Source organism: Pongo abelii, chromosome 15 (assembly GCF_028885655.2).
Source record: "Pongo abelii isolate AG06213 chromosome 15, NHGRI_mPonAbe1-v2.0_pri, whole genome shotgun sequence".
In the NCBI taxonomy this organism is placed as follows: domain Eukaryota; kingdom Metazoa; phylum Chordata; class Mammalia; order Primates; family Hominidae; genus Pongo; species Pongo abelii.
The window spans coordinates 32,647,627-32,656,922 of NC_072000.2; the positions used below are offsets into that span (position 1 = coordinate 32,647,627).

At 36.0% G+C, this 9,296-nt stretch overlaps 1 long non-coding RNA gene across 1 annotated transcript; it reads right to left on the minus strand.

Annotated features, from left to right (window-relative positions):
• Nucleotides 1-720: 720 nt before the first annotated feature.
• Nucleotides 721-2,421, minus strand: LOC134760067 (uncharacterized). The gene is made up of 2 exons (XR_010136951.1): nt 2,339-2,421; nt 721-1,024 (listed from the first exon to the last, which is right to left on the minus strand). It is a non-coding gene; the product is annotated as an uncharacterized LOC134760067 (long non-coding RNA).
• Nucleotides 2,422-9,296: the final 6,875 nt, after the last annotated feature.

The window sequence follows — 9,296 nt, forward strand, 5'->3', positions numbered from 1 at the left end:
AGCCCAAGGAAACTAGCCTTCAGGGACCAGAAGGTTGAGGAATGGATTTGCTGGCCAACAGGCTCAAGATCTGAAAAATAATCTTCCAGGGTCTTATAAACACATGTAAAAATTCAAGCTTTAAAAGCAATTTGTGGCAGTAGGAATACACACTTTGCCCTCAAACCTAGCCCTCCTAAGAAATCTAGCACCTGCATTTTTCATTCATCAAAGAGGGCAGTGACTAGCAAAAGAAATCATAGCAGAAAGAGAATTATATTAATCAAAGCAATTTCTGGTGAAAGGAGGCATGGAAATCTCTAAGCAAGTTATAGAAAGAAATCTACACTCTTCGAACCTCTGAATTGAAAACAAAGCTTCAGATGATAACTATATGATTTGACAAAGATACCTCAAATTGCTCAGGAAAATCTCTTTCTTTAGAGTAATGTTTCAGGCTATTTAAAACAGAATCTCAGTCGAAGAACTAAACAAAGATGCTAGGATTGGACATAGAAGACAGATGAATTTGGCTGTTATCCATGCAAGAATAGAAGCCAAAATTATGCTGACTAAAAATGGAGCCAAGCGATGTCATATAGATTTGAAAACGATGTTGTGCCAAGGAAGATGTTAATGTTTTTCAATTTGCAGGTTTAGTAAGGATCATAAATTGTTTGATTTCTTAATCTAGTTTACGTATCCTAAATATCTCTGCAACTTTGCAAGGCCCTAATTTCTTTCTTTTTTTTTTTTTTTTTTTTTTTTTTAAATTCTAGATTTGACAGTTTGGTCTACATTTCAAGGCTGGTTAGATGGGAGGTATGTCCTGGTATATTAGTTAATTTAGGTATATCTTACTGATTTACACTGCATGATTTATCTGATGCTATTGACTCATTCAAGTAAATATATTTAAAAATTAGACCTTTTGCTCCTACTAGTAATTGGGTCAGTCATGTTCTTGAAGGAGGCATACTGGGAGCCATACATTACCAGAGGCAGAGGATTCAATGGATGTTTTCTATTTTCTCTTCTTCGTGCTCTGTAATTGAGATACAGAACAAAGGTAATCTTTGCTTAGCGTAATAATGGAGAGTGACTAGACCAACAAAAGATATGTCAGAATCATTTGCAAGGGTAAAACTTACGAGTGTATTTGCGAACCTGCTTGAAAGCTCCAATGCACATGTGTCTGTACACAATTTGTGGCCCATTAACATTTCCTAATGTTTTAAGCCTCTGAAATTATTGTTATAACATTTGGTATCCTTGGGTAAAAAATAATGTTTAACTATAAAAAGAATATTTCATCAATCATTTAAAAGTTGCCATTATTTTCTTTATAAGTCTATGGATGATAACAAAAATAATTAAAATTTTCCAGAAAATAAACTTCATAATTACTAATATTATATAATTAATTATATAAATAATTATAATTATTATATATATGAGAGTACTAAAGGTATATAAAATGGAACAAAGTAGCAGAATTTTAAAAGTAGCATGACAAAATAAAGTAAATGGGATTAGAAAAATATGTGTGTGTGTACTGTAGTTTGTTTTTATTGTTAGCAAAAGCAAAACTAATGTTCAAGTTATATAATGTAGTGGTAATAATAATAATATATGCCAACATATTTTGTAATTATTATAAAATTATGCACATGCTAGTTATAATTATCTTTTTTGAGCCTAAAAATGCCCAGAAGAGAGAAAAACATTCAATAAACATTCAATTCTGTAATTTATTTCAATTGCTCTACAATCAGAAATTCTAGCCAAGATTTGGAACCAATCTAAGTGTTCATAAACAGATGAATGGATAAAGAAAATGTGGTATGCATACACAATGGAGCACTATTCAACCATAAAAAAGAATAAGATGCAGTTAATTGCAACAACTTGGATGGAACTGAAGATAATTATGTTAAATGAAATAAGGCAGGAACAGAAAGGCAAACATCATATGTTCTTACTTATTTGTGGGATCTAAAAATCAAAACAATTGAACTCATGGTAATAGGAAGTTGAAGGATATACCATTTTATCTGAAAGTAGAACTTTAAGCCTTCTTTTCCACTTCACCAAATCCCTGTTGTTAATGAGGCTTTATTACTATATTTCACATTAATAGAATTGAAACCACTTATCAGGGATTGGGTTCCCCAATTTAAGAACCTGAAATCTACCTCAAAGTCTTAAGATACCATCTAAACCATATCTGCTATCTGCTATTATCTACTTATCTTAGTCTATTCGGGCTACTATAACAAAACACCATAGAATAGTGGTATGTCAATAACAGAGAGTTATTTCTCAGTTCTGGAGGCTGGGAAGTTCAAGATCAAGGTACCAATAGATTCAGTGCCTGGTGAAGCCCTGCTTCCCGATTCATAGACAGCTGTCTTCTCAATGTAACCTGACAAGGCCAAAGGCCGAGGGAACTCTCTCAGGCCTCTTTTGTAAGAGTGCTAATCCCATTTGTGACAGCTCCACTCTCATGACCTAATAATTACCTCTCAACAGCCCTACCTCCTAGCAACATCACCTTGGGGGCTAGGATTTCAACACATGAATTTGGGGGAACACAGATATTCAGTCCATAGTGCTGCTCCTTATCTACTTGTAGTTAATAAGGACAAAGTATATCAATGTTACCAGACCACATCTCTGCATTATTCACAGAATCTGCTATTTCTGTTTGTACTACCAGACCTGAGAATATTTCTGGTAACATCTGTGTCTGTGGTCCTAGCTTCTTGTCTTGCCCATCTTCTTTCTCATCCTGTCTAATCATTTACAGGTCAGTTCTTCCACTCTCACTTGTTGCAGCTCCCATTCCTGCTGACTTCTGCTTTGGGTCAATTGTATGAGTATACCAGTAGCAAGCTTCGCAGTGTTTACTCACCCTCTGTTGCCTCATCTGACTGAGCGTCCCTAATTGTACAGCAAAGGTACAGGCTTGGAAGGCATGAAAATGTTGTCATATAGAGAAGTGTCAAATTCCTAGGGGTGATAAGAGTGCTGCGTTTAGAAGACAAATGATAGGAGATAAATTGGTCCTGTAGTTTGGGGCTTCTTACAGAATTGGCGGCCTCTGAATCTAAAACTTGTGCTCTTAACTGTTCTCCATTATTTCCGCCAGCTGGCCTATTTAACATCATCTATAAAAAAATCTATAATCTAGTTTAGAAACTAGCTTACTCAAAGACACAGAAGTCTGCTCTACCAAAGATTACTATGCAGGCATTGCAAAGTTATCTACAAAGACTAGATGGTAACATAAATCTGTAACTCTGTTAGATTCAGTGATACAGTAGCTCCATGATAAATATGGAGCTTCAAAATCTGGAGAATGGACATACCATCTAAACACAACTGCAGATTGTTGTCATGGGAAATGCCAACCAACATTGCCTGATAATCTCCTTTCACAGAGCTCCTGGAAATCCAGATGTTAGTTACAAACAAACATTTAAAACTGGGCCAACGCATTGAGAAACAAATAAATGTCTGTACTCCATATTTGACTCTCCAAGAGGCAGTTTACAGCCTCTGTTAGAAGACTTAACTCATTTCTTTGTCTAAGACTAGACAAAGAGCTTAGTCCACAACTGAAATATGCTTAAAAACAGCAGCAAAAACTATCATGCTGCTTAAAATCCTTCAATGGCTTTGAACTCTGATTGATGTGAAATCCAGCATTCTTCATAGCCCAAGTCTTCACGTGATCTGGCAACTTCCCGATTTCCCAGCTTCTGGGCAAGCTGCTGTCCTCTTTGCTTGCCATGGTCCACCTATAACAATCTTCTAGCTTTTTAGAAATGTTAAGCTCTTCCCGTCTCAGGTAGTTTCACATTATTGCCTCTGCTTAGAATGCCTTTCTTCTTTTCAACTGTTGAAATCTTTTTTCTAGTTTTAAATTTCTTATTGATGTACAATATTTGTACATATTGAGGAGGCACATGTGATTTTTTTTACAGGCATAGAATGTGTAATGATCAAGTCGAAGTATTTAAGATAGGCCTCCTCTAAAGCATTTATCATTTCCATGCGTTCCAAACATTTCAAATCCTCTCTGCTTGTATTTTGAAATATAAAATACATTGTTGCTAATTATGGTCACTCTATTATGCTATAAAACATTAGAACTTATACCTTCTAACTGCTTGGTACTCATTAATCAATCTCCCTTTATTCCTCCCTCCTCCCTCAACATCCTTCTCAGCCTTTAGTAACTATCATTCTACTCCCTACCTCCATGAGATCAACTTTTTTTGCTCCAACATGTGAGTGAGAAGATGAAAGATTTGTCTTTCTGTGCCTGGCTTATTTCACTCAACATAATGACCCCCAGTTCCATCCATATTACTGCAAATGACATGGTTTCGTTCTTTTTCATTACTGAATGGTATTCCATCATAAATGTAATATATATACATACACACACACACACGCACATATGTTCTATAGCTGTCCTCACTGTTCTATAGCTCCATAAGGACAAGGTCTGTCTTCATGGAGTGGTGTGCCTTCCACACAATTTGTACTCATGATTAGTTGAATAAATAGATGAGGGATTTATCTGTTTCTGAATTCTGCATTGCATTTAGCATTTCTTGGGAGATTTAAACAAGTCAGTTCAGGTAACATGTTTAGCTCAGTGCTAGGAATATAGTAGTGGCTCAATTAAATGTTAGAAATAATTAGATGTCTGTTTTAACTTCCTTGATCAGAAACAGAAAATAAAAATGATGACACAAAAATGCAACTTATATTTTATAATGCGATTCTCGTGATATCTTAGAGTGGATTTGCCGAAAAGCAGACCCTGAGGCAGGATGTAAGTGCAAGGTGATAAGCCTTGGAAGCATAGTCATGGAGTAGGAAGGTGAGCCCGGGAAAGGAGGCAAGCCCCCAAAGGGCATGTTAATTGAGTAGATCACCCCTGGGCTCAATCCTGCTTGGAGACCCTCTGAGAGACTGTGTTGAACCTAATCTCAGAGTTGTTCCATGAATGAGCAAGAAAGCTAGCTTATTTATGTACCATCTTCTGTCCCTCACTGGCTGGGAGTTGCTCTTCGGAGGCCCGCCTGCCACTAAGGAATGTCAGATGAAAATCTTTACGCCTTTTTTTTTAACTGATTGATTTAGCTCTGTTTTCGCTATGATCTTTGAAGTTCTTTTTAAGAATCACATGTGCTTTCTTCATAATAAATGTTTATTTTTGCTAGCATTATCTTAAATTTGTACAATATTTTTGTAAGGAAATTTGGTAATGTGTAGCAAATAAACAAATGCACTTTGATCCACATAAGTCTACCTCAAGATGCTTTTCCTAAGGCAATAATTATGAATATGTGCTAATATTTTTGTCTTATTTTACAAATATTATAATTCTTGTAGACATTTAGAAAACACTGAAAATATGTACAAATAAAGTTATCAGCACTGCCACAACACAAAAATACTATTTATATTAGAAATAATTTTTTTAATTGAAATGACACTATATATGCTGGAATTTTCTACATTTTTAAATGATGAACATTTTCTCATGGTTTTAAATATTTTTCATAAAGTTCATTAGTAATAATGTATTGTCCTAAAGGATTCTGAAGCATATTTAAACAGAACATACCAAATTTTCAACAGATACATAACAGTTCTGTAACGTTATGTCTAGGGCTTGAGTACCCAACAAATGGGGGTGGGGAAGGGCAATTAAAGAAGAAAGGAGTTAGTGTCAAACCAAAATATTTATTTTCTTAGTAAATAGTTCAGGCCGACTCTAGATGTTTGTCATGATTGGGGGTCTCAGGTAGTCTTGGTTAAGCAGCCTCCCCTGGGGCAATTTCTCTTCTTTGGTCTGATTCATGGGAAAGATGGGTCTTAGACACCATCTGCCGCTCCAGTGGTTTATTTTGGCAGTGCTTTTTCAAGACACAAGAGCAGGCTGGTGGCATGGGCTAGATATAATCAGGTAGTCAGATGACCAGCTGACCAGGAGGGTCTCCATTTGGAGACCATTTTCAGAATTTAGGGGATTCTTTTCCTTTTCTTATACCTGTATGCAATCTAAGTCAGTTTCCAGGTGTTTCTTTCATAAAGGGAATTTAAGCCTATTCTTGTAAGGGTGAGCTTGTTTTAAGGTTTATAAAAGTGCAGCTGTGCTGAGATGGAGTTGTCTTCTGGAAATCCCCCACTGAGTTTCACCATACTTCTAAGTGACATGTAGTGTCATCCCTGCAAGAAACTTGAGTGGGGCTTATGGCTATCATTAATCTTACAGCCACAGACACCTCTTGTAGTGTAGCATAATATTTGTGTATAATGTTCTTGGTGCCAAGCCTACATGCCCTACAGTACGCCAGTGGTTTTATTATGATGTATTTTCGTGACTTCCTCCTTTTCCCTCTTCAAGTCCATGTTTTGTCATTTCCCATACCAATGACAACTCAGCATATGGTATAAAGACATCCATACTCGTCTTGTCTTATTTTGTACCTTCTACGTTTTGTGCACATTTCTGACTCTCACTTTTCCTCCCCCTCTTTCATCTAGGGCTAGTTCCTCCATCTTTGCTCTGGTTCCCTTTCTTTGTACGTAGGAACATTGATTCTCTCTAATCAGCATTTAAACTTATGAAGTATCTTCTGTCTTAAAGCAAAAGAAACCCAAATTCTCTCCTCATATTCAAGTTCTCTAGTCACTAACCCAGTTGTGTTTCTGTTCACAACAGAAAAATATTTTTGGTTTCCTTATTATTTATTTTTTCTGAGACCAAGTCTTGATCCGTCGCCCAGGCTGGAATGTAGTGGCAGCGCGATCTCAGCTCACTGCAGCCTCCACCTCCTGGGTTCAAGCAATTCTCCTGCCTCAGCCTCCCAAGTAGCTGGGATTATAGACATGTGCCACCATGCTGGCTAATTTTTGTATTTTTAGTAGAGACAGGGTTTCACCATGTTGGCCAAGCTGGTCTCAAACTCTTGGGCCCAAGCAGTCTGCCCCAGTTGGCCTCCCAAAGTGCTGGGATTACAGGTGTGAGCCACTGCACCCAGCTGGTTTCCTTATTTTTTAATTTTTTCAATTTTTAATTGTTATGGGTACATAGTAGGTGTATCTATATATGGGGTATATGAGATATTTTGATACAGGCATACAATGTGTAATAATCACAGGGTAAATAGAGTATCCATCACCACAAGCATTTATCATTTCTTTGTTTTACAAACATTTCAATTATACTTAATTTTAAAACATAATACATTATTGTTACCCTGTTGTGCTATCAAATACTAGATCTTATTCATTCTATCTAACTATATTTTTGTACTCATTAACCATCCCTACTTTCCCTCCAACCCCCACCACCCTTCCCAGCCTCTGGTAATGATCATTCTACATTTTGTCATCATGAGTATAATTGTTTTAAATCTTAGCTCCCACAAATGTGTGAGAATATGTTTATTTTTTCTTTCTGCAGTTTTTGAAAGAGATTACTCCATTTATTGTTCTCAATTTCTCATCTTTACTCATTCCTCAACCTTTCATGATATGTGTGCTCCTGTCTAAGCAACCTGCTTCCAGCAAGGCCGCTAATCACACCCTTACATTGAAATTCATTTGTAGCTGACAGTGTTTTTTATTCCTCTTGGTTACCATAATACTACACTTGTTGTTTTTGTTTGTCTTGTTTTGTTTTGTTTTGGGCAGGCTCTAGCTTCTGAGCTCCCTTTGTATCCTCTCGATCTCCATATATTTTATGATTTCTTCCTCTGCTTGCCCCTTACATCTTTCTGGTCCTCAGGAATCAGTGCGAGGCCCCTGTAAGTCTCATTTTACACATATTACTATACTTTCAAAACTTCAGCTCTTAGTTATTTGTTAATGACTCCAAAATCTGTAATCCTATCTCATTTGGTTTTTCTGAGCTCCATGCACATCTATTCATTCATTCATTCAAAAAAAATATCTCCAGCAAATGCCTATTTTGTGCAAGCAAATTGCTACATGCTGAGAACACCATGATGAGCGAGGGACAAAAGCTTCCATGTTGGTGGTGAATATAGCCAACAAATAAGTAAGCAAATAAATAAACAAAGGGACTAAGAAGCTGCTCTGGTCAAATAATCAGGGAGATAGTTTGGATAGACTGTGCTTGAAGCTGAGAAGAGTTAAAACCAAGTAAAAATGCCTGTTCAAGAAGATCCCATGATGAAACAGCAAGCTCAAATGCTTTGAGGCAAGAAAGAAGTTGGTGGATTTGAGGAAGTAAACAGAGATCCAAGCCTGGATATGGTAATTAGAGTAGGAGTAGTAGGATATGAGGTTGAAGAAGTAGGTAGGAATCACGTAAGGGTGTGTGGGCCATAATCTGGAATTTAGATTTTACTTTAAAGACAATGCAAAGCCACTGAAACATTTTTGGCAAGAGAATAACACTTTATTATTGTTGTTGTTAAGTATTTTATTCTCTTTAAGAGGTTTTATATTCGTAACAAAATTGAGAGAAAGGTACAGATTTATCCCCATATACCCTCTGCCCCCCAAAATGCATAGGTACATTAAAATAAAAACTTTTTATTTAAGTAAAATTAAGCTAGAGAAAAGTACAGATGCCACTGAGTTTTTCTAAGTTTTGTGAGTACATCCATGTAGCTAGTATCTGGGCCTAATAATGAAACACTACTCCTATCCGAGATGTCCTCTCATGTTGTCTTCTAGTCACTACCTGTCCCCTGCTCAGAGTAAGCACAATCCTGACTTCTAACATGGATTAATTTAATCTGTTTTGTACTTTATATGAATGATATCATACAGTATGTGCTATTTTATATCTGGCTTCTTTCTTTCTATATTCTGTCTCTGAAATTATCCTATGTCATTATGTCTAGTGGTATTTTCTTCATTCCCATGCTGCAAAGCAGTCCATTATGTGAGTATTCTGCAATTTATTTATCCATTCGAATGAAAAGGACCCTTGAGTAGTTCCCAGTTTCGGAAAATTATAAATACTGCTGTTATAAGCAATCTAGTACACGTCTTTTGTTGAACATAAGCATTCATTTGTTGGAAATATACCTAATAGTGGATTTGGGGGTAAAATTTTATGCATATGTTCACTTTTATTAAAATCTATCCATTTTATGGAAAGATTATATGTGTATATATGGATATATATTTAAATGTACAAAGATATATGTGTATATATTTAATTATTTATGTGGAAAATATTTCAAATGTACAGAAGAGTTACAATAATGTTTTAGAGAATATCCATACTCCTTTATTTAGTATCAAATATTGCT